Here is a 22,904-nt window from a genome sequence, read left to right as displayed (position 1 = left end):
CGGTTCTAGGTTCGAGGTTCTCCAGTTCTAGGCTCGAGTGATTTTGGGGCCTGTTCTAGATCGAACTAGAACTCGAGCTTTTTGCAAAAGCTCGATAGTTCTAGAAACGTTTGATAATGGTTCTAGCAGCAAAAAAACAGCTAATTCCTAGCTGGCTTTCCGCTGTAATAGTGTAAGTCACTCTGTGACTCACACTATTATGAAATTTCAGTGTATAGTGTGCGTGAGCAGCGCCTTCAGATCACTGCTGTTTGTATAATGGCGATCGCCTTTTTTTTTTTTTTTCCTTGTCTTCCTTCCCTAAGCGCGCGCGTCTTGTGGGGCGGGCCAGCATGTCAGCCAATCCCAGACACACACACAGCTAAGTGGACTTTTAGCCAGAGAAGCAACGGCATGTGTGATAGGATGTCCATGTCACATGTCCCTGCATTATAAAACCGGACATTTTCCTCCAGCACGCCATTATCTGCCTTCTGCGTCCTTGGTGTCAGACATCACTGGTGCAGCTCCGTCCTTTGTCCTATCGCCGATACTGCTGTATGCGCTCCATACACAGCGCTGGACAGCTTAGGGATAGCACTTTCTATAAGTCCTTTTAAGGGCTCGTACCGGCAGGGTCAGAGCCATAGGTGACAGGTCCTGAAAACGGAGACAGCGTCTGTGTAGCTAAGGTCAGGGATTTCGTCGCTGCATTTCCCCATTAGGAGGGAATAGAAAGGCAGGCTTCCTTTCCTCTACCCAGAGCCCCACAACCCTGGCACTGTACCCTCCTGTCCTCTGCACACTCCAACTCATTATAACTAAGCCATTATACTAACAAACACTCAGTGTACCTAGTGGCATCCTAAACGTGGCTATTGGACTTTTGTCTAGTCACACTAGTGCAAAGACATTTGCAGCACGTCTGTCTGCATTGCACACTCCAACTCATTATAACTAAGCCATTATACTAGCAAACACTCAGTGTACCTAGTGGCATCCTAAAGGTGGCTATTGGACTTTTGTCTAGTCACACTAGTGCAAAGACATTTGCAGCACGTCTGTCTGCATTGCACACTCCAACTCATTATAACTAAGCCATTATACTAGCAAACACTCAGTGTACCTAGTGGCATCCTAAACGTGGCTATTGGACTTTTGTCTAGTCACACTAGTGCAAAGACATTTGCAGCACGTCTGCCTGCATTGCACACTCCAACTCATTATAACTAAGCCATTATACTAGCAAACACTCAGTGTACCTAGTGGCATCCTAAACGTGGCTATTGGACTTTTGTCTAGTCACACTAGTGCAAAGACATTTGCAGCACGTCTGTCTGCATTGCACACTCCAACTCATTATAACTAAGCCATTATACTAGCAAAAACTCAGTGTACCTAGTGGCATCCTAAACGTGGCTATTGGACTTTTGTCTAGTCACACTATTGCAAAGACATTTGCAGCACGTCTGTCTGCATTGCACACTCCAACTCATTATAACTAAGCCATTATACTAGCAAACACTCAGTGTACCTAGTGGCATCCTAAACGTGGCTATTGGACTTTTGTCTAGTCACACTAGAGCAAAGACATTTGCAGCACGTCTGCCTGCATTGCACACTCCAACTCATAGTTACTAATCCATTATACTAGCAAGTTATGCTGCCAGTTTAAGGGCCGTAGTTGCATTGTCAGGGATATTTATTCTTTATTATTCTGCTGTTAATAAAGCTAGACCACCGCTGCAATCTACACCACCTCTCAATTTTTACTACCACATTTTCAGTGCACAATCTTGTCGCAATCAACATGAGTGGCAAAATGACAGATGCTGGTGGAAAGGGGAAGAGGCGTGGTGGAAAAGGAAAAAAAGGTTTTGTCCGTGGGGAAGGTGGCAAAGCTCCATTATCATCTGCTGAAGATAGACCATCTACCAGCAAAAGTAAGATGTCTACTACTTACCGTGGACAATCCGATGTGCTCCCTTTTTTACGGACACGAACAACAGGAACAAAGGTAGATGATGGCCAAAAAAGGAAAATGCTTGAATGGATCTCAAGTGGTCCAACAAGTGCCCTCTCAGCCACTTCAAGTACCGCATCCAAAAAACAGCAGTCCTCTGAGTTGTCATCCCAATCAAACTTGCTTTCTCCCAGCTCTGAAGTCTCCATCAGCCCTGCACAGTATGGTGGAACTGAGATGGCTGAGTCTGCAGAGCTGTTCAGTCACACTATAGCCTGGGAATCAGAGGTCTGCTCCCAAGCTACAGTGAGTACAGAACATGAAATGGTCTGCAGTGATGCCCAGAACCTTTGAGACTCTGATTCAGGCCGTGAGGACCAAGTTTCTAAGCATAATGTTGACCCTTTGTCACAAACTGTAACACCTGTGGTTATAGACAATGAGGAACATACTGATGAAGATGAGACGCAGATACCCGATTGGGATGACAACTTAAATATTCGGTCAGGGCAAGAAGAGGCTCGGTCTGAGGGGGAGGGGAGTGCAAACACAACAATTGATGATGAAGTTCTAGATCCCACCTACTGTCAACCCACAGTCAGGCACTCGAGGAGGTCAACAGAGGTGGTGGAGGAGGATGCAACTGATGACGAAGTTACCTTGCGCCTTCCTGGACAGAGTCGGAGTACTGGTAGCACGTCTACAACTGCATCCTCAGCCACCACTCTGCCTCTGAGCACTAGTCGGGGTGGATCAACAGGTCGCATGCCCTCTAAGCCTTGCCTAGCCTGGTCCTTTTTTGACATAGCAAAAGATCGCCCAAATTATGTGATCTGTAAAATTTGTCATGGTTCTATTAGTAGAGGTCAAAACCTCAGCAGTTTGACAACTTCTTCCATGAATCGTCACATGAATAAATATCATATGTCCCGGTGGGAAGCTCACCTTGCTGCAATGCGGCCTAGCGGAGCGAACCATCCACCGCCTGCCCCTTCCAGTGCATCCGCGCGCTCTTCATCTTCTAGGACTGTGGGGACAGCTATCACACCTGTTTTTCCACGCACAACTTCCACCACTGTAACCGCAACAGGCACTTTGCTTGGTAGGTCGTCAGTTGGTTTGGAAGGGGAAACAAGTGAGTGTGTACAGCTCTCTCAGACATCGATAGCACCAACGTTGGATGAAGGCAACATCATGTCTCCGCCTGCACTTTCCTCACAAACCTGCATTTTTCCAGGGACACCCTACTCAACACCGTCTACACACAGCAGCCAGATCTCTGTCCCTCAGATGTGGTCAAATAAAAGGCCACTTCCTGCGACCCATGGCAAAGCTAAGAGGTTGACTCTATCCCTCTGTAAGCTCTTGGCTACCGAAATGCTGCCTTTCCGCCTAGTGGACACACAGGATTTTAGAGACCTTATGTCTGTCGCTGTGCCCCAGTACCAGATGCCTAGTCGCCACTACTTCTCTAAGAAAGGTGTGCCCGCGCTACACTAGCATGTCGCACACAACATCACCGCTCCCTTGAGAAACTCTGTGTGTGAACGGGTGCATTTCACCACCGATACTTGGACCAGTAAGCATGGACAGGGACGTTACATGTCGCTGACTGGGCACTGGGTAACTATGGTGATAGATGTTGAAGGGTCTGCTGCACAAGTCTTGCCGTCCCCAGGACTTGTGTGTCAATCCTCTGTCTGTCCAAGTTCCGCCACTGCTTCTGCCTCCTCCACCTCATCTGGGTCCTCCACCTCCACCCCAAGCCTGCCTGGTCAGGCCACCAGCGTTCTCACTGTGCAGAAGGAATCACGCACGCCTCATTACTATGCTGGCAGCAGAGCGCAACGGCATCAGGCGGTCTTTAGCTTGACATGTCTTGGGAATAAGAGTCACACAGCTGAGGAGTTGTGGTCAGCTCTGCGGTCCGAGTTTAATAAATGGTTGTCTCCGCTCAACCTGCAGCCTGGTAAGGCCGTGTGCGACAATGCTGCAAACCTGGGTGCGGCCCTTCGCCTGGGCAAGGTGACACACGTGCCTTGTATGGCTCACGTGTTGAACCTTGTTGTCCAGCAATTTTTAACACACTATCCTGGCCTAGATGGCCTTCTGAACAGGGCACGAAAACTGTCTGCTCACTTCCGCCGTTCAAGCGCCGCAGCTGAGCGACTTGCATCGCTCCAGAAGTCCTTCGGCCTGCCGGTTCATCGCCTGAAATGCGATGTGGCGACACGCTGGAATTCAACTCTCCACATGTTACAGCGACTGTGGCAGCACCGCCGAGCCCTGGTGCAATACGTCATGACGTATAGCCTGGGCCAACGAGATGCAGAGGTGGGGCAGATCACCCTGATGGAGTGGTCTCAGATCAAGGACCTATGCACCCTTCTGCACAGTTTCGACATGGTGACGAATATGTTTAGCGCTGACAATGCCATTATCAGCATGACAATTCCAGTCATTTACATGCTGGAGCACACGCTAAACACTATTCGGAGTCAAGGGGTGGGACAACAGGAAGGGGAGGAACTACAGGAGGATTCATATGCGCAAGGGACAACAACATTACCAAGGTCCAGACGTTCATCATCACCAACGCGGCAGGCATGGGACCATGGAGGACAGGGATCAACAAGGGCGCATGGTAGCAGGCTAAATGTTGAGGAAGGTGCAGGACAACATGAAGAAATGGAGGACGAACTGTCCATGGACATGGAAGACTCAGCGGATGAGGGAGACCTTGGTCAAATTTCTGTTGAAAGAGGTTGGGGGGAGATGTCAGAGGAAGAAAGAACGGTTAGCACCTCTATGCCACAAACACAGCGTGGACTTGGTCCGCATGGCTGCGCAAGACACATGAGTGCCTTCTTGTTGCACTACCTCCAACATGACCCTCGTATTGTCAAAATTAGAAGTGATGATGACTACTGGATTGCCACACTATTAGATCCCCGGTACAAGTCCAAATTTTGTGACATAATTCCAGCCATAGAAAGGGACGCACGTATGCAGGAGTATCAGCAGAAGCTGTTACTCGATCTTAGCTCGGCTTTTCCACCAAACAACCGTGCAGGTGCAGGGAGTGATTCTCCCAGTTGTAACTTGCCAAACATGGGACGGTCTCGTCATCTTCAACAGTCTACCCGTACCAGTAGGACCGTATCTGGTGCTGGTAGCAGCAATTTTATGGAATCTTTTCATAATTTTTTTAGACCCTCCTTTGCAAGGCCACCAGAGACAACAAGTCTGACACATAGTCAACGGCTGGAGAGGATGATACAGGAGTATCTCCAAATGAACATCGATGCCATGACTTTGCAAATGGAGCCTTGCTCATTTTGGGCTTCAAATCTAGAAAAATGGCCAGAGCTATCCAGTTACGCCTTGGAGATTTTGTCGTGTCCAGCTGCCAGCGTTGTCTTGTAACGTGTCTTCAGTGCTGCTGGGTGTGTGCTGACAGATAAGCGCACGCGTCTGTCCAGTGACAATGTGGACAGACTGACGTTCATCAAAATGAACAAGTCATGGATCCAGAAGGAATTTACTACCCCTGTGTCATCCTGGGGAGAGTAAATGCTTGTGGATTTGAAATGTGCTTGATGCAAATCAAAACATCCTGTTTGCAACTAGGACACAAGTGCTGCCACTGAAGGGGTGGGTGTGTGTGGGGCCCAATTTTTGGAAAAAAGGGAGACTCCGCTTGGAGTAACCCTTGCTTGCTGTGTTTTTTAAAAGGAGCCAAGATGAACAGAGCTGAGATCAGGAAAGACTTTGCTACCTACCCCGGTGTCATCCTGGCGACGGTTAATTATGGCGTATTTTTGAATGTGCTTGATGCAAATCTAGCTGTGAAGTGTACAACTGGGGCACAACTGCTGCCACTGAAGGGGTGGGTGTGTGTGGGGCCCAATTTTTGGAAAAAAGTGAGACTCCGCTTGGAGTAACCCTTGCTTGCTGTGTTTTTTAAAAGGAGCCAAGATGAACAGAGCTGGGATCAGGAAAGACTTTGCTACCTACCCCGGTGTCATCCTGGGGACGGTTAATTATGGCGTATTTTTGAATGTGCTTGATGCAAATCTAGCTGTGAAGTGTACAACTGGGGCACAAGTGCTGCCACTGAAGGGGTGGGTGTGTGTGGGGCCCAATTTTTGGAAAAAAGGGAGACTCCGCTTGGAGTAACCCTTGCTTGCTGTGTTTTTTAAAAGGAGCCAAGATGAACAGAGCTGGGATCAGGAAAGACTTTGCTACCTACCCCGGTGTCATCCTGGGGACGGTTAATTATGGCGTATTTTTGAATGTGCTTGATGCAAATCTAGCTGGGAAGTGTACAACTGGGGCACAAGTGCTGCCACTGAAGGGGTGGGTGTGTGTGGGGCCCAATTTTTGGAAAAAAGGGAGACTCCGCTTGGAGTAACCCTTGCTTACAGTGTTTTTAAAAAGGAGCCAAGATGAACAGAGCTGGGATCAGGAAAGACTTTGCTACCTACCCCGGTGTCATCCTGGGGACGGTTAAGAATGGCGTATTTTTGAATGTGCTTGATGCAAATCTAGCTGTGAAGTGTACAACTGGGGCACAACTGCTGCCACTGAAGGGGTGGGTGTGTGTGGGGCCCAATTTTTGGAAAAAAGGGAGACTCCGCTTGGAGTAACCCTTGCTTACAGTGTTTTTAAAAAGGAGCCAAGATGAACAGAGCTGGGATCAGGAAAGACTTTGCTACCTACCCCGGTGTCATCCTGGGGACGGTTAATTATGGCGTATTTTTGAATGTGCTTGATGCAAATCTAGCTGTGAAGTGTACAACTGGGGCACAAGTGCTGCCACTGAAGGGGTGGGTGTGTGTGGGGCCCAATTTTTGGAAAAAAGGGAGACTCTGCTTGGAGTAACCCTTGCTTGCTGTGTTTTTTAAAAGGAGCCAAGATGAACAGAGCTGGGATCAGGAAAGACTTTGCTACCTACCCCGGTGTCATCCTGGGGACGGTTAATTATGGCGTATTTTTGAATGTGCTTGATGCAAATCTAGCTGTGAAGTGTACAACTAGGGCACAAGTGCTGCCACTGAAGGGGTGGGTGTGTGTGGGGCCCAATTTTTGGAAAAAAGGGAGACTCCGCTTGGAGTAACCCTTGCTTGCTGTGTTTTTTAAAAGGAGCCAAGACGAAAAGAGCTGGGATCAGGAAAGACTTTGCTACCTACCCCGGTGTCATCCTGGGGACGATTAATTATGGCGTATTTTTGAATGTGCTTGATGCAAATCTAGCTGTGAAGTGTACAACTGGGGCACAACTGCTGCCACTGAAGGGGTGGGTGTGTGTGGGGCCCAATTTTTGGAAAAAAGTGAGACTCCGCTTGGAGTAACCCTTGCTTGCTGTGTTTTTTAAAAGGAGCCAAGATGAACAGAGCTGGGATCAGGAAAGACTTTGCTACCTACCCCGGTGTCATCCTGGGGACGGTTAATTATGGCGTATTTTTGAATGTGCTTGATGCAAATCTAGCTGTGAAGTGTACAACTGGGGCACAAGTGCTGCCACTGAAGGGGTGGGTGTGTGTGGGGCCCAATTTTTGGAAAAAAGGGAAACTCCGCTTGGAGTAACCCTTGCTTGCTGTGTTTTTTAAAAGGAGCCAAGATGAACAGAGCTGGGATCAGGAAAGACTTTGCTACCTACCCCGGTGTCATCCTGGGGACGGTTAATTATGGCGTATTTTTGAATGTGCTTGATGCAAATCTAGCTGGGAAGTGTACAACTGGGGCACAAGTGCTGCCACTGAAGGGGTGGGTGTGTGTGGGGCCCAATTTTTGGAAAAAAGGGAGACTCCGCTTGGAGTAACCCTTGCTTACAGTGTTTTTAAAAAGGAGCCAAGATGAACAGAGCTGGGATCAGGAAAGACTTTGCTACCTACCCCGGTGTCATCCTGGGGACGGTTAAGAATGGCGTATTTTTGAATGTGCTTGATGCAAATCTAGCTGTGAAGTGTACAACTGGGGCACAACTGCTGCCACTGAAGGGGTAGGTGTGTGTGGGGCCCAATTTTTGGAAAAAAAGGGAGACTCCGCTTGGAGTAACCCTTGCTTACAGTGTTTTTAAAAAGGAGCCAAGATGAACAGAGCTGGGATCAGGAAAGACTTTGCTACCTACCCCGGTGTCATCCTGGCGACGGTTAATTATGGCGTATTTTTGAATGTGCTTGATGCAAATCTAGCTGTGAAGTGTACAACTGGGGCACAACTGCTGCCACTGAAGGGGTGGGTGTGTGTGGGGCCCAATTTTTGGAAAAAAGTGAGACTCCGCTTGGAGTAACCCTTGCTTGCTGTGTTTTTTAAAAGGAGCCAAGATGAACAGAGCTGGGATCAGGAAAGACTTTGCTACCTACCCCGGTGTCATCCTGGGGACGGTTAATTATGGCGTATTTTTGAATGTGCTTGATGCAAATCTAGCTGTGAAGTGTACAACTGGGGCACAAGTGCTGCCACTGAAGGGGTGGGTGTGTGTGGGGCCCAATTTTTGGAAAAAAGGGAGACTCCGCTTGGAGTAACCCTTGCTTGCTGTGTTTTTTAAAAGGAGCCAAGATGAACAGAGCTGGGATCAGGAAAGACTTTGCTACCTACCCCGGTGTCATCCTGGGGACGGTTAATTATGGCGTATTTTTGAATGTGCTTGATGCAAATCTAGCTGGGAAGTGTACAACTGGGGCACAAGTGCTGCCACTGAAGGGGTGGGTGTGTGTGGGGCCCAATTTTTGGAAAAAAGGGAGACTCCGCTTGGAGTAACCCTTGCTTACAGTGTTTTTAAAAAGGAGCCAAGATGAACAGAGCTGGGATCAGGAAAGACTTTGCTACCTACCCCGGTGTCATCCTGGGGACGGTTAAGAATGGCGTATTTTTGAATGTGCTTGATGCAAATCTAGCTGTGAAGTGTACAACTGGGGCACAACTGCTGCCACTGAAGGGGTGGGTGTGTGTGGGGCCCAATTTTTGGAAAAAAGGGAGACTCCGCTTGGAGTAACCCTTGCTTACAGTGTTTTTAAAAAGGAGCCAAGATGAACAGAGCTGGGATCAGGAAAGACTTTGCTACCTACCCCGGTGTCATCCTGGGGACGGTTAATTATGGCGTATTTTTGAATGTGCTTGATGCAAATCTAGCTGTGAAGTGTACAACTGGGGCACAAGTGCTGCCACTGAAGGGGTGGGTGTGTGTGGGGCCCAATTTTTGGAAAAAAGGGAGACTCTGCTTGGAGTAACCCTTGCTTGCTGTGTTTTTTAAAAGGAGCCAAGATGAACAGAGCTGGGATCAGGAAAGACTTTGCTACCTACCCCGGTGTCATCCTGGGGACGGTTAATTATGGCGTATTTTTGAATGTGCTTGATGCAAATCTAGCTGTGAAGTGTACAACTAGGGCACAAGTGCTGCCACTGAAGGGGTGGGTGTGTGTGGGGCCCAATTTTTGGAAAAAAGGGAGACTCCGCTTGGAGTAACCCTTGCTTGCTGTGTTTTTTAAAAGGAGCCAAGACGAAAAGAGCTGGGATCAGGAAAGACTTTGCTACCTACCCCGGTGTCATCCTGGGGACGATTAATTATGGCGTATTTTTGAATGTGCTTGATGCAAATCTAGCTGTGAAGTGTACAACTGGGGCACAACTGCTGCCACTGAAGGGGTGGGTGTGTGTGGGGCCCAATTTTTGGAAAAAAGTGAGACTCCGCTTGGAGTAACCCTTGCTTGCTGTGTTTTTTAAAAGGAGCCAAGATGAACAGAGCTGGGATCAGGAAAGACTTTGCTACCTACCCCGGTGTCATCCTGGGGACGGTTAATTATGGCGTATTTTTGAATGTGCTTGATGCAAATCTAGCTGTGAAGTGTACAACTGGGGCACAAGTGCTGCCACTGAAGGGGTGGGTGTGTGTGGGGCCCAATTTTTGGAAAAAAGGGAAACTCCGCTTGGAGTAACCCTTGCTTGCTGTGTTTTTTAAAAGGAGCCAAGATGAACAGAGCTGGGATCAGGAAAGACTTTGCTACCTACCCCGGTGTCATCCTGGGGACGGTTAATTATGGCGTATTTTTGAATGTGCTTGATGCAAATCTAGCTGGGAAGTGTACAACTGGGGCACAAGTGCTGCCACTGAAGGGGTGGGTGTGTGTGGGGCCCAATTTTTGGAAAAAAGGGAGACTCCGCTTGGAGTAACCCTTGCTTACAGTGTTTTTAAAAAGGAGCCAAGATGAACAGAGCTGGGATCAGGAAAGACTTTGCTACCTACCCCGGTGTCATCCTGGGGACGGTTAAGAATGGCGTATTTTTGAATGTGCTTGATGCAAATCTAGCTGTGAAGTGTACAACTGGGGCACAACTGCTGCCACTGAAGGGGTAGGTGTGTGTGGGGCCCAATTTTTGGAAAAAAAGGGAGACTCCGCTTGGAGTAACCCTTGCTTACAGTGTTTTTAAAAAGGAGCCAAGATGAACAGAGCTGGGATCAGGAAAGACTTTGCTACCTACCCCGGTGTCATCCTGGGGACGGTTAATTATGGCGTATTTTTGAATGTGCTTGATGCAAATCTAGCTGTGAAGTGTACAACTGGGGCACAAGTGCTGCCACTGAAGGGGTGGGTGTGTGTGGGGCCCAATTTTTGGAAAAAAGGGAGACTCTGCTTGGAGTAACCCTTGCTTGCTGTGTTTTTTAAAAGGAGCCAAGATGAACAGAGCTGGGATCAGGAAAGACTTTGCTACCTACCCCGGTGTCATCCTGGGGACGGTTAATTATGGCGTATTTTTGAATGTGCTTGATGCAAATCTAGCTGTGAAGTGTACAACTAGGGCACAAGTGCTGCCACTGAAGGGGTGGGTGTGTGTGGGACCCAATTTTTGGAAAAAAGGGAGACTCCGCTTGGAGTAACCCTTGCTTGCTGTGTTTTTTAAAAGGAGCCAAGATGAAAAGAGCTGGGATCAGGAAAGACTTTGCTACCTACCCCGGTGTCATCCTGGGGACGATTAATTATGGCGTATTTTTGAATGTGCTTGATGCAAATCTAGCTGTGAAGTGTACAACTGGGGCACAAGTGCTGCCACTGAAGGGGTGGGTGTGTGTGGGGCCCAATTTTTGGAAAAAAGGGAGACTCCGCTTGGAGTAACCCTTGCTTGCTGTGTTTTTTAAAAGGAGCCAAGATGAACAGAGCTGGGATCAGGAAAGACTTTGCTACCTACCCCGGTGTCATCCTGGGGACGGTTAATTATGGCGTATTTTTGAATGTGCTTGATGCAAATCTAGCTGTGAAGTGTACAACTGGGCCACAAGTGCTGCCACTGAAGGGGTGGGTGTGTGTGGGGCCCAATTTTTGGAAAAAAGGGAGACTCCGCTTGGAGTAACCCTTGCTTGCTGTGTTTTTTAAAAGGAGCCAAGATGAACAGAGCTGAGATCAGGAAAGACTTTGCTACCTACCCCGGTGTCATCCTGGCGACGGTTAATTATGGCGTATTTTTGAATGTGCTTGATGCAAATCTAGCTGTGAAGTGTACAACTGGGGCACAACTGCTGCCACTGAAGGGGTGGGTGTGTGTGGGGCCCAATTTTTGGAAAAAAGTGAGACTCCGCTTGGAGTAACCCTTGCTTGCTGTGTTTTTTAAAAGGAGCCAAGATGAACAGAGCTGGGATCAGGAAAGACTTTGCTACCTACCCCGGTGTCATCCTGGGGACGGTTAATTATGGCGTATTTTTGAATGTGCTTGATGCAAATCTAGCTGGGAAGTGTACAACTGGGGCACAAGTGCTGCCACTGAAGGGGTGGGTATGTGTGGGGCCCAATTTTTGGAAAAAAGGGAGACTCCGCTTGGAGTAACCCTTGCTTACAGTGTTTTTAAAAAGGAGCCAAGATGAACAGAGCTGGGATCAGGAAAGACTTTGCTACCTACCCCGGTGTCATCCTGGGGACGGTTAAGAATGGCGTATTTTTGAATGTGCTTGATGCAAATCTAGCTGTGAAGTGTACAACTGGGGCACAACTGCTGCCACTGAAGGGGTGGGTGTGTGTGGGGCCCAATTTTTGGAAAAAAAGGGAGACTCCGCTTGGAGTAACCCTTGCTTACAGTGTTTTTAAAAAGGAGCCAAGATGAACAGAGCTGGGATCAGGAAAGACTTTGCTACCTACCCCGGTGTCATCCTGGGGACGGTTAATTATGGCGTATTTTTGAATGTGCTTGATGCAAATCTAGCTGTGAAGTGTACAACTGGACCACAAGTGCTGCCACTGAAGGGGTGGGTGTGTGTGGGGCCCAATTTTTGGAAAAAAGGGAGACTCCGCTTGGAGTAACCCTTGCTTGCTGTGTTTTTTAAAAGGAGCCAAGATGAACAGAGCTGGGATCAGGAAAGACTTTGCTACCTACCCCGGTGTCATCCTGGGGACGGTTAATTATGGCGTATTTTTGAATGTGCTTGATGCAAATCTAGCTGTGAAGTGTACAACTGGGGCACAAGTGCTGCCACTGAAGGGGTGGGTGTGTGTGGGGCCCAATTTTTGGAAAAAAGGGAGACTCCGCTTGGAGTAACCCTTGCTTGCTGTGTTTTTTAAAAGGAGCCAAGATGAACAGAGCTGGGATCAGGAAAGACTTTGCTACCTACCCCGGTGTCATCCTGGGGACGGTTAATTATGGCGTATTTTTGAATGTGCTTGATGCAAATCTAGCTGTGAAGTGTACAACTGGGGCACAAGTGCTGCCCTGAAGGGGTGGGTGTGTGTGGGGCCCAATTTTTGGAAAAAAGGGAGACTCCGCTTGGAGTCACCTTGCGGTGTTTTACATGATTTTAGAAGGGCGTGCCATGCCTATATCTGTGTCTCCTCTTTTTCCTTGTCCTGCTCTTTTGTTTTCGCATGAGTATATGTCCTTGTCACTTTCCCGTGTGTTTGTGTTGTGTTGTGAGTTGTTTGTCACCTTTTGGACACCTTTGAGGGTGTTTTCTCGGTGTTTTTATGTGTTTGTGAATGCCTGCCATTGTTTCCTATGCGGTTCGAGTTCGGTTCGTCGAACGTTCGACGAACCGAACTCGAACGGGGTCTCCGTTCGGCGAACCGACCTCGAGCCGAACCGGGACCGGTTCGCTCATTTCTACTCAACAGCCCATCACCATTCTCTCAAAGGTTCTACATATTTTGGTCTTCATCTGGTGCACCAAAATTGTAGGGAGGCAACTATCTAAAATGTCTAGAACAGAATCCAAATGAATTTTTCTGTTGGACACCCTTGCCCCCAAAGGTCTGAATAATGATTTTGAAATGTTAGCCTTTTAGCACTGTTTCCCATTAGATTTTCCCTCAGCACTTGTCTCTTCCATTAGGTATTTCCTTTCCCCCCTCTTTCCTTTCTCCCCTTGTTTAAAATCCCCCTCCCTCGCCCCTCTACCCTTGTTCTCAGTCCATCGCATCCCCCTCTGTCTCGGTTCCCCTCTGCCCACCCAGACCTAACTTCATCCAGTGCCCACTATAGTTTTTTCCCCTCCCCCATCTCTTCCACTCATCCCCAGCTCCAGTAATTTAAACACTTTCACATTTAATTAATATTATCATTTATAACACTTTCTTTGACCATAGCTCCATGCTATTCTCAGATTGCTGTTATGGGGCTTATTATGCAGTTGCAGATCCTACTAATATCCTTCACAGCAGTGTATATATATATATAAATATATATTTTTATTTTTATATATATATATATATATATATATATATATATATATACATGTCGCGGGTAGGGAGGACGCCGCCGCTGCTGCGCTCTCGCCAACGCTCGGGTCCGCCGGAGCCGGGACGGTCTCAGGTGCGGCCACTTCCGGGGCCGACGGCTTCTCATTGCAGACGGCTACTTCCCACAGGGCCTTCCACGGTAGCGGGAGGGACATAGGCCGTTCCCGAACAACGGCCCCAGGCCGGTCCTCTAGGGCGGATGGGTTGGCTTCCGCTACTGGTGTTGGGGGTAGCGGACCGAGCGGAGGGGCGACATCAACCAGTACGGATGGCGGGGGAAGCAGGAGGGTGAGCGGACGCAGGCCGGGCCCCTCAGCCGCTGCGACCGGTCCTTCTTGGACACAGGGGCGTGGGTCGCTTACCCGCTCCTCCAACTCTGCCTCCACCTCGCGTCTCCGCACGGCCGGCGCCACTTCCTCCATCTCAGCCACCCAGCGCTCCATCAAGAACCGGACCTGGGCTTGAAGGCGGCAGCACATCTGTGCGGTCCGGGCTTCCACCTACGCCGCTGTTCCTGGCGTGGGCTCGGGGATTCCCGTGGTGCCGGGCGGACGGGACATCATGCGTAGCCATGTTCCAGGAACCAATTGTTTGCAGAGTCCTTGCATCCCCGCTTTTATAGCCTCGGCTACATTAGGCAGACACACACCTGCCCCCCTTGGTTCTCTTCAGCACTCCCGTTTGTTGGGGGCGGGGCTTCGCTTTCGCACCTTCCCTGCCCGGAGAAGACGCTCGAGCGAGAGATTTTCGCGCCAAGATGGCGGCGCTTCAAAATTTTCGGCCGGACACCGCCGGCGGAGATCAAAGGGCGAACTTCTACTGGTAAGTAGATGGGTTCAAGCCTGTTCGTGACACCAAGTTGTCGCGGGCGGGGAGGATGCCGCCGCTGCTGCGCTCTCGCTAATGCTCGGGTCCGGCGCTGCTGTGGCTGCTGCTCGGTGGCTCGAGCGGGGGGCCGGATCCGGGGACTTGAGCGGCGCTCCTCGCCCGTGAGTGAAAGGGGTGGTTGGTTTGGGGGATTTAGTCCGTGACGCCACCCACGGGTCGTGGTGAAGATGGGCACCACCGCTGCTGGTGACGGGGATCCCGGGAGCAGCTGGGATGTTGTTTTCCCCCTCCGTGGGTAGGGGTTGGTGGTCCCGAGGCCCGATGATGTAACGGGGAGGCAGGGTTGGCGAGGTGCAGGGTTGCAGGGACAGCACGGCGCGGTGCCAGATGGCACGGGTGTACTCACTCAGCAAGAAAAGTACAAAGTCCTCGGTAAACCAAACGGCTGGATGGGCGGGTCCCGCAGCCGGCTGCAGTGTTTCTCCTTGGACAGGTGAAGGCGACTGTCTTTCCCTGCACCTTGATGTACTCCTTTAACTACTATGGATCCCCAACGGTAGTCCGCTCCCCGGTGTATGGGTACCGGAGGAGCCCGTTTGCCCGCAGGCGCTGGCCCTTGGGTCTCTAGCCTTAGGCGGTAGCTGTATACCCTCACGGTGTGGGCGGTTGCCTTTAACCGGGACTTTTGCTGTTAAGAAACCCCTGGGGTTCCAGTCACATTCGGATTTGACTATTGTCGGCGGCTCCAAGCCTGGTCGGGGTCCGATGGCCCTGCCTGTGTGTGCTGGCTTCACTTCGCTCTCCGGTCGGTACCGGCGGGCCGTCGCCCGTCCCCGGTCCTACGGTTCCGCGTTGCTTCACCACTCCTTGCTGTCAGTGCCTGGGCCACAAACCCAGACACTCAAGTGCTTGCTCCTCACTCCTCAAACTCCAAACTCTCTCTTCTAACTTTTCCCACCTCCAGGCCTGTGAACTCCTCGGTGGGTGGGGCCAACCACTTGGCTCCGCCCCACCTGGTGTGGACATCAGACACTGGAGGGAGGCAACAAGGGTTTTGTGTTTGGCTGGTGTCCCTGTCTAATTGGGGTGGGGGTGTTTGAGTGTTCTCTGTGACGACCTGGCTAGGTCGCCATATATATATATATATATAATATATATGTATATATATATATATATATATATATATATATATAAAATCAGGAGTGGTCCAATCAGAGCTGCTGGGAGTACATAAGGAGGTTTAGTACACGCACACATCTACCCTAAAGAAGGAGTGATTCCTTCGAAACGCGTAGGATTGTGTGTCCTTTGATAGATTTCCCTTCCTCAACAAGGGACGTCACCCTGCTAGTCAATGTGCGACTGCCACAAAGCGTACTTTCCAGCCAGAACTCTGTCACCTAGCAACTGCCGCTTCCCTATGCCGCAGCAGACACGCGGCTCCTGCCGGCACCTCCTGACCGCTCGCAGAAGCCCAGATGTCCCGAATAAATCGCGGCACACACGCCTCTAGCCATCACCATACCTGGGTATATGGCCATTAGGCATTGATTTCTTTCCACAGATCCACAATATTCAGGACAGCCTCTTCTTCCCTGTATTACCCTCATTCTGACTAGCACCAGATTGCGGTACATGCCCTATAGGTGTCAAGGCCAGATTTACCGTTTTCACTCCCTTAGCAATTTTATTAATTTTATTAACTTCTACGTTGAAGGTTAAAGTCACCCAGTCTTCTCTCTCTACACACAGGTATCTCCCAGCAATGCATCTTATTTTTACCTGCAGACCCTTGTGAGTCGTGACCCTTGAACAATAACCAAGGTTCATAGTATTCTACATTTATTGTCCTATCATCATCCCATACCTTGTGTAGGTCCTAACATGACATCCTAACATCTCATGATAAGAGTTCACTCTTTATTTTTCACAGGATACTTCCTGCACTTGACTCTTCTTCCTCCAGAACCTCTCCCCTGCATTTCTTCCTTCAGGTAATTCAACACGCCTCTGATTTTTACTCTCTATGGTTGCGCTGTAGTATTTAGTATTCCATGCTGTAGTGTCTTTATACTCTTTTGCATACCTCCCAACTTTTAAAGAAGGAAAAGAGGGACAAAGTTTGCGGCGTGCAAAGCGCGCCGCGGCAACTTTTTAGGCCACGCCCCCTAACCACACCCATTTCACTGTCACGCCCATATCCACTCCCCATCCACACCCATTCAGCACGGACACGCAGGCAGCCGGCGGGCCTCCAGCACGGACACGCAGGCAGCCGGCGGGCCTCCAGCACGGACACGCAGGCAGCCGGCGGGCCTCCAGCACGGACACGCAGGCAGCCACAGTGAGGCGGCCGGTCGCCCGCACAGTGAGGCGGCCGGTCGCCTTCACAGACAGGCGGCCGGCCGCCCGCCTTCACAGACAGGCGGCGGGCCGCCCGCACAGAGAGGCGGCCGGCCGCCCGCACAGAGAGGCGGCCGGCCGCCCGCACAATGAGGCGGCGGGCCGCCCGCACAGACAGGCGGCGGGGGGCGCCCGCACAGACAGGCGGCAGGGGGGCGCCCGCACAGACAGGCGGCAGGGGGGCGCCCGCACAGACAGGCGGCAGGGGGGCGCCCGCACAGACAGGCGGCAGGGGGGCGCCCGCACAGACAGGCGGCAGGGGGGCGCCCGCACAGACAGGCGGCAGGGGGGCGCCCGCTCAGACAGGCGGCGGGGGGCGCCCGCACAGACAGGTGGCGGGCCGACCGCACAGACAGGCTCCGGCCGGGGGTGAGGGGGGAGGGAGGGAAATCAGCGCTGGGGAGATTAGTTTACTGTACTAGCAGCAGCACAGGCAGCGCTCCTCTCTATGCCACGTCTACTAGGATGGTAGGAGGGAAAAGCAGGGAGGCGGAGAGAGAGTGGGTGGGCGGAGCCCGGGAGCCGGCCGTCCCGCCCGTGGCAACGGGACAAACAACGTAAAGCGTGAAAGTCCCGCTGTATCCGGGACGGTTGGGAGGTATGCAGCATGTTAGAATGTGTACATAAGATCCCGCTGGTGGTGGCCGCAGCTTATAGGCCCCAAATCTGGTGACAGGTTCCCTTTAAAGTGAACCTGTCAGGTGCAATATGCACTCAGAGCCAGGAGCAGTTCTGGGTGTATATTGCTAATCCCTGCCTAACCGTCCCTGTATACACTAGCATAGATAAAGAGATCAAGAACAAATATTTTTAAAGATCTTATATCTTATGCTAATGAGCGCGGGGACTAGTCACAAGGGCGTTACTTCACTTGGCTAGTCGGCTCGCATAGCATGTTAGCATGTTATTACGCCCCTGTGTGAGTACTAACACGCTATGTGAGCCGACCTGCCAAGTGAAGTAACGCCCTTGGGACTAGTCCCCGCGCTAATTAGCATAAGATATAAGCTCTTTAAAAATACTTTTTCTATAGCTGCCTTTATCTATGCTAGTGTATACAGGGACAGTTAGGGAGGGATTAGCAATATACACCCAGAACTGCTCCTGGCTCTGAGTGCAGATTGCACCTGATAGGTTCCCTTTAAAGGGAAACTGTCACCAGAAATTTAGCAAAAAAAATAAAAGATTCCCCCTCTGCAGCTCCTGGGCTGCATTCTGGAAAGGTTCCTGTTGCTATTGTGCCCCCTTTGAGACCTAAAAAAATACTTTATGAAGTCTTACCTTTTTGTATGCAAATCTGTTTTTATGGTCACGGGGGCGGGCTGCCTGGCGTCCGTTATTCCCCCTCCTGCCGCTGTACGCCGTCCCCCATTGCTCATTTCCATACATGAGGACGCCTTCCTCATGTAACTGTCCTCCTGAAGTTTTGTGCATGTCCAGTGCCACTCTCGCCGGACTGAGCACTGTGCAAAGTGTGAACGCTTTTGAGGTGATTGCGCAGGCGCGAGATTATGGGCGGCGCTGTGATTGTCATCAGCAGCGTCATCCAAGTACCTGCCCATAATCTCGTGCCCACGCTTCTCACTCTGCCTCCACCGTTATGCGCAAGCACTGTCCATATGAACCATATTACCTATTACCGTGGGCGCGAGATTATGGGCGGCGCTGTGATTGTCATCAGCAAAGTCATCCAAGTACCCGCCCATAATCTCGTGCAAGCAGTAATAGGTAACATGGTTCATATGGCCAGCACTTGCGCTTAACGGTGGAGTCAGAGGGAAAAGTGCGGGCACGAGATTATGGGCGGGTACTTGGTTAACGCTGCTGATGACAATCACAGCGCCGCCCATAATCTCGTGCCTGCGCAATCACCTGAAAAAGCGTTCACATGCGCAAAACTTCGGGAGGACAGTTACATGAGGAAGGCGTCCTTGTGTATGTAAATGAGCAATGGGGGACTGCGTAAAGCGGCAGGAAAGGGAATAACGGACGCCAGACAGCCCGCCCCCGTGACCATAAAAACACATTTGCATACAAAAAGGTAAGACTTCATAAAGTATTTTTGTAGGTCTCAAAGGGGGCACAATAACAACAGGAACCTTTCTAGAAGCAGCCCAGGAGCTGCAGAGGGGAATCTATTACTTTCATTGTGAAATTTCTGCTGACATGTTCCCTTTAACTGGTAGGGGAGCCAGGATAAAGCAGAGCTGAACCTGTTGGGAAGCTAGGACCCAGCAGCTCCACAGGCAGGAGACCACTGATCGGTAAGCTAATAGAAGTCTGCAGATGTCACTCTGCATAGGTTATTACTGGCCAGTGCTATCTGCAGGAGAGAGAAGTGCTGATTGCACGGTCTCCTCAGCGTCCTGACTCCCCGTGTGTCTGCAGCAGTGAGAAGCCGCACACGGGGAATCAGAGAACAGCTGCAGAGAAACGCAGGCTCCGGGACTGGGGGGGTCGGCTCTGGTGCAGGGGGGCGCGGCTCTGCTGCAGGGGGGGGGTCGCTCTGCTGCAGGGGGGGTCGCTCTGCTGCAGGGGGGGTCACTCTGCTGCAGGGGGGGTCGCTCTGCTGCAGGGGGTGATTCATACCTCAGCAGCAGTGCGCGCTCGGCTCTGTAATGAATAGAAGGGAGAAACAGCGAGGCGGGGCTACAGTGGGTGGGTGGAGCTACGGGACAATCAGCCTCACGGGCGGGACTCGGGATCAAAGGCTCAGAAGAGGGACTGTCCCGCTGTATCCGGGACGGTTGGGAGGTATGGATTATCTCAGCACAGGAACAGTACTTTTGAAACACATCAGATTGTAAAACATATTATTATTCCAAGATCTATTGATTTAAAAGAACTTCAAAATTAACTTTGTGGGAAAACCTCTTTAACTTCAAGCCTGGACAACCCCTAACTTAACTGTACGAAGACTGATATTACCACCATACAGTGACCATATAATGGTAATGTACCGCCCCGGGGCTCGGCCGGCTGCCGAACCGCTCGGATCCGTGCTCGTCGGTGGGTGGCTCGAGCTCTTCACGGACCCGGGGGTCACGTCGCTCTGAAAGGGGGTTGGCACTATGTGACGCCCTGGGCAAGCCAGGGGTCACAGGTCATGACACCACCACACCCTACACCCCAGATAGGTACACCAAAGCTACACAAAAATCCTTGTTGCCTTCCTCCAGGGGCTGATGTCCACACCAGGGGGTGGGCCAGGCGGTTTGCTCCGCCCACCGAGGAGCTCACAGCCCTGGAGGCGGGAAACCAGGCAGAGTTTAGCTCAGGCAGAGCTTGAGTGAGACGCAAGATGAGTTTTAGGAAAAGTGTGAAGTAGAAGGAAGTGGTAGAGGAGCAAAGGAGAGGAGCTGAAGTGAAGGAGAAAGTGACAGTTGAGAAAGCCTGAAGTTGGTCCGGTGTGTGCCCCGGACTGAGAACAGCAAGGTTAGCAGACGGCAGTGACCGTCTGCAGGAGAGGCTGCTTGGAGGTTGCCAAAAGGACCGTGGACGGGTGGTGGCCCGGCGGTACCGGAGCGGTATACAAAGAGAAGCCAGCACCATGGGCAGGGGCCTTTCGGATCCCGGCAAGGCTAAGAGTCGCCGTGAATTTGCCAAATCCGTCAGTGAAGGGGACCTCTGGGTCTCCCAACAACCAAGTCCTGATTGAAGGCAACAGTCCAACCGTTAGAGAGAGACACCGCCACCGCCAGGGCACCAGTTTCTCAGGGCCAGCGCCTGCGGGCACAGTAGGGCTCCTCCGGCCCATATCCAAGTCGGGGAGCGGGTTACCGGTGGGAACCCATCGCTACCAACATCATCTTAGGTGCAGGAAAAGGGACCGTCACCGTCAACTACTGGGGAAAGCAACTGCAGCCGTCCGTGGGAACCGTCTTTCCAGCCGTGTGTTTTACCGAGAACTGTGTCCCTGTCTCAGGCTGAGTGAGTACCACAGTGCCGAGAGGCACAGCGCTGCCCCCGCGTCCCTGCACCCCACCAAGCCCTGCACCGGCCCCGCCATCCCTCATCACCCACCTCATCACTGGGCCCCGGGACAACTACCCCCTACCCACGGAGGGGAGAACCAACAACTTTGCTGCTCCCTGTCACCGCTCCCGGGATCCCCATACAGAGCAGCGGTGGTGTCCACACAATCACCACAACCGTGGGTGGCGTCACGGACAATAAACAATCCCAAAAATCAATCCCTTTTCACTGACGGGCGAGGAGCGCCGCTCGAGTCCCCGGGATCCGGCCCATCGCTCGAGCGACCGAGCAGCAGCAGGCCGCGGCAGCAGCGGCAGCCGGACCCGAGCAGTGGGAGAGCGCGGCGTCCCCTCCTCCGCCCGCGACAGCTACACTTAGGGACTTCGGTGGGGAGGTCCACGGCCGGAGCCGCGGTTGTTTGCAGGGGGATTTAAGTTCGTGACGCCACCCACGGGTTGTGGTGAATGGATGGACACCACCGCTGCCATTGACTAGGCTCCCGGGGACGGTGTTGCGCAGCTGGGTGTTGTTCCCTCAGTGGGTAGGGGGATGATGGTCCCACGGGCCCAAGGGAGGTGCTGAGGCGAGGGGATGGACACGTGCTGGGGTGTCGGTGCGGTGCGGCGCGGTGCGCGGCCCGAAGGCACTGTTGTACTCTCTATGACAAACACGCTGGAGTCTCTGGTAAACCAAACAAGATTTTGAACGGTGCCCGCAGCCGGCTGCAGTTTTTCCCTTAATAGGTTGGTGGTTTCCGCCTTTCTCCTGCACCTCACTTAAGTAGAAATCATGACTTCTATGCCTGAGCAACGGTAGTCCGCTCCCAGATTTGATATGTGTCAGGAGAGCCCTTTTTGCCTGCAGGCGCTGGCCCCTCGGGTCTCTATGCCTGGGCGGTGGCGTTACCCTAATGGTTGGGCTGTTGTCTTCAGTCGGGTCTTGTGTGGGAAAGGTCCTAAAGTCCAGTCCTCAATCAGTTGATTTGACTCAGCCCGGTTGTTTCTGGGCCTCGTACTGAGTCTGATTACCCCTCCTGGTGCTCCGGTTTCCAAACGGTTCCCTGGTTCGGTACCAGCGGGTCACCGCCCGTCCCCGGTCCCTACGGTTCCACCGGCTGTAGTCCCAGCTCCTGCAAGCGGCCACCACCGTCTGCCTCCTTGCCAGAGGTGACTGGGCTCCAACCCAGACACCTATGTAGACTATGGCAGACCTGGACACAGGTCTGCCCTTGAACTTCACTCCACTCTACTTCACTGTCAAAGCTCAACTCGACTACTGTTTTTCCCGCCTCCGGGCCTGTGAACTCCTCGGTGGGCGGAGCCAACCACCTGGCTCCGCCCCCCAGGTGTGAACGTCAAATGCGGAGGGAGGTGACAAGGGTTTTGTAGTTTGGCTGCTGTCACCTTACTAAGGGGAAGGGGGCGTGTGTATGGGACTACCTGGGACGACCTGGCTAGTCCAGGGCGTCACAGAAATATTATATCCATGCTCTGTACGCCATATATGTGTATGCTGTGCATTTTCTCACTAGTGATCTTCTCAATGATTGTTGTAGTTCATTTTCCCTTTTCCTTTGCATTTGGACCATCCATAACTTGTCCCTGCAAAATGCAACACACAAACATCTTTATTTACTGATTTTCCAGGACCCTCCTGACATTCCACCCCCTCTACGGAAACCACAACTTGTGCTAATTCCTATGTGCCTCTTTTAATAATAATCCCCCTTGACCCCGTATAATAATGACCCTGTACCTCCTTAGAATAATAAATAAAAATACCACCTGTGTTTTATAATAATAATTATACTATTAATAATGTCTCCTTCTTGCCCCCCCAAAAAGACAATGATCCCCCATTGTGCCTCTCTTTAATAATGACCCACAGTGCCTCTTTTTTGTAATAAGGCTCCTAAGCAAAGGGCATACATAGAAATAACAGGGGCCCCATAGCAAAAGTCCTATCAATTCACTTTCAAAGAAGGACATATCTCCCAACTTTTTAAGAAACAGAGAAAGATATGTATTGGGGAACTT

The sequence above is a fragment of the Anomaloglossus baeobatrachus genome, chromosome 3, assembly GCF_048569485.1.
Source record: "Anomaloglossus baeobatrachus isolate aAnoBae1 chromosome 3, aAnoBae1.hap1, whole genome shotgun sequence".
Lineage (NCBI taxonomy): Eukaryota > Metazoa > Chordata > Amphibia > Anura > Aromobatidae > Anomaloglossus > Anomaloglossus baeobatrachus.
Note: the sequence above shows the minus strand (reverse complement) of the source record.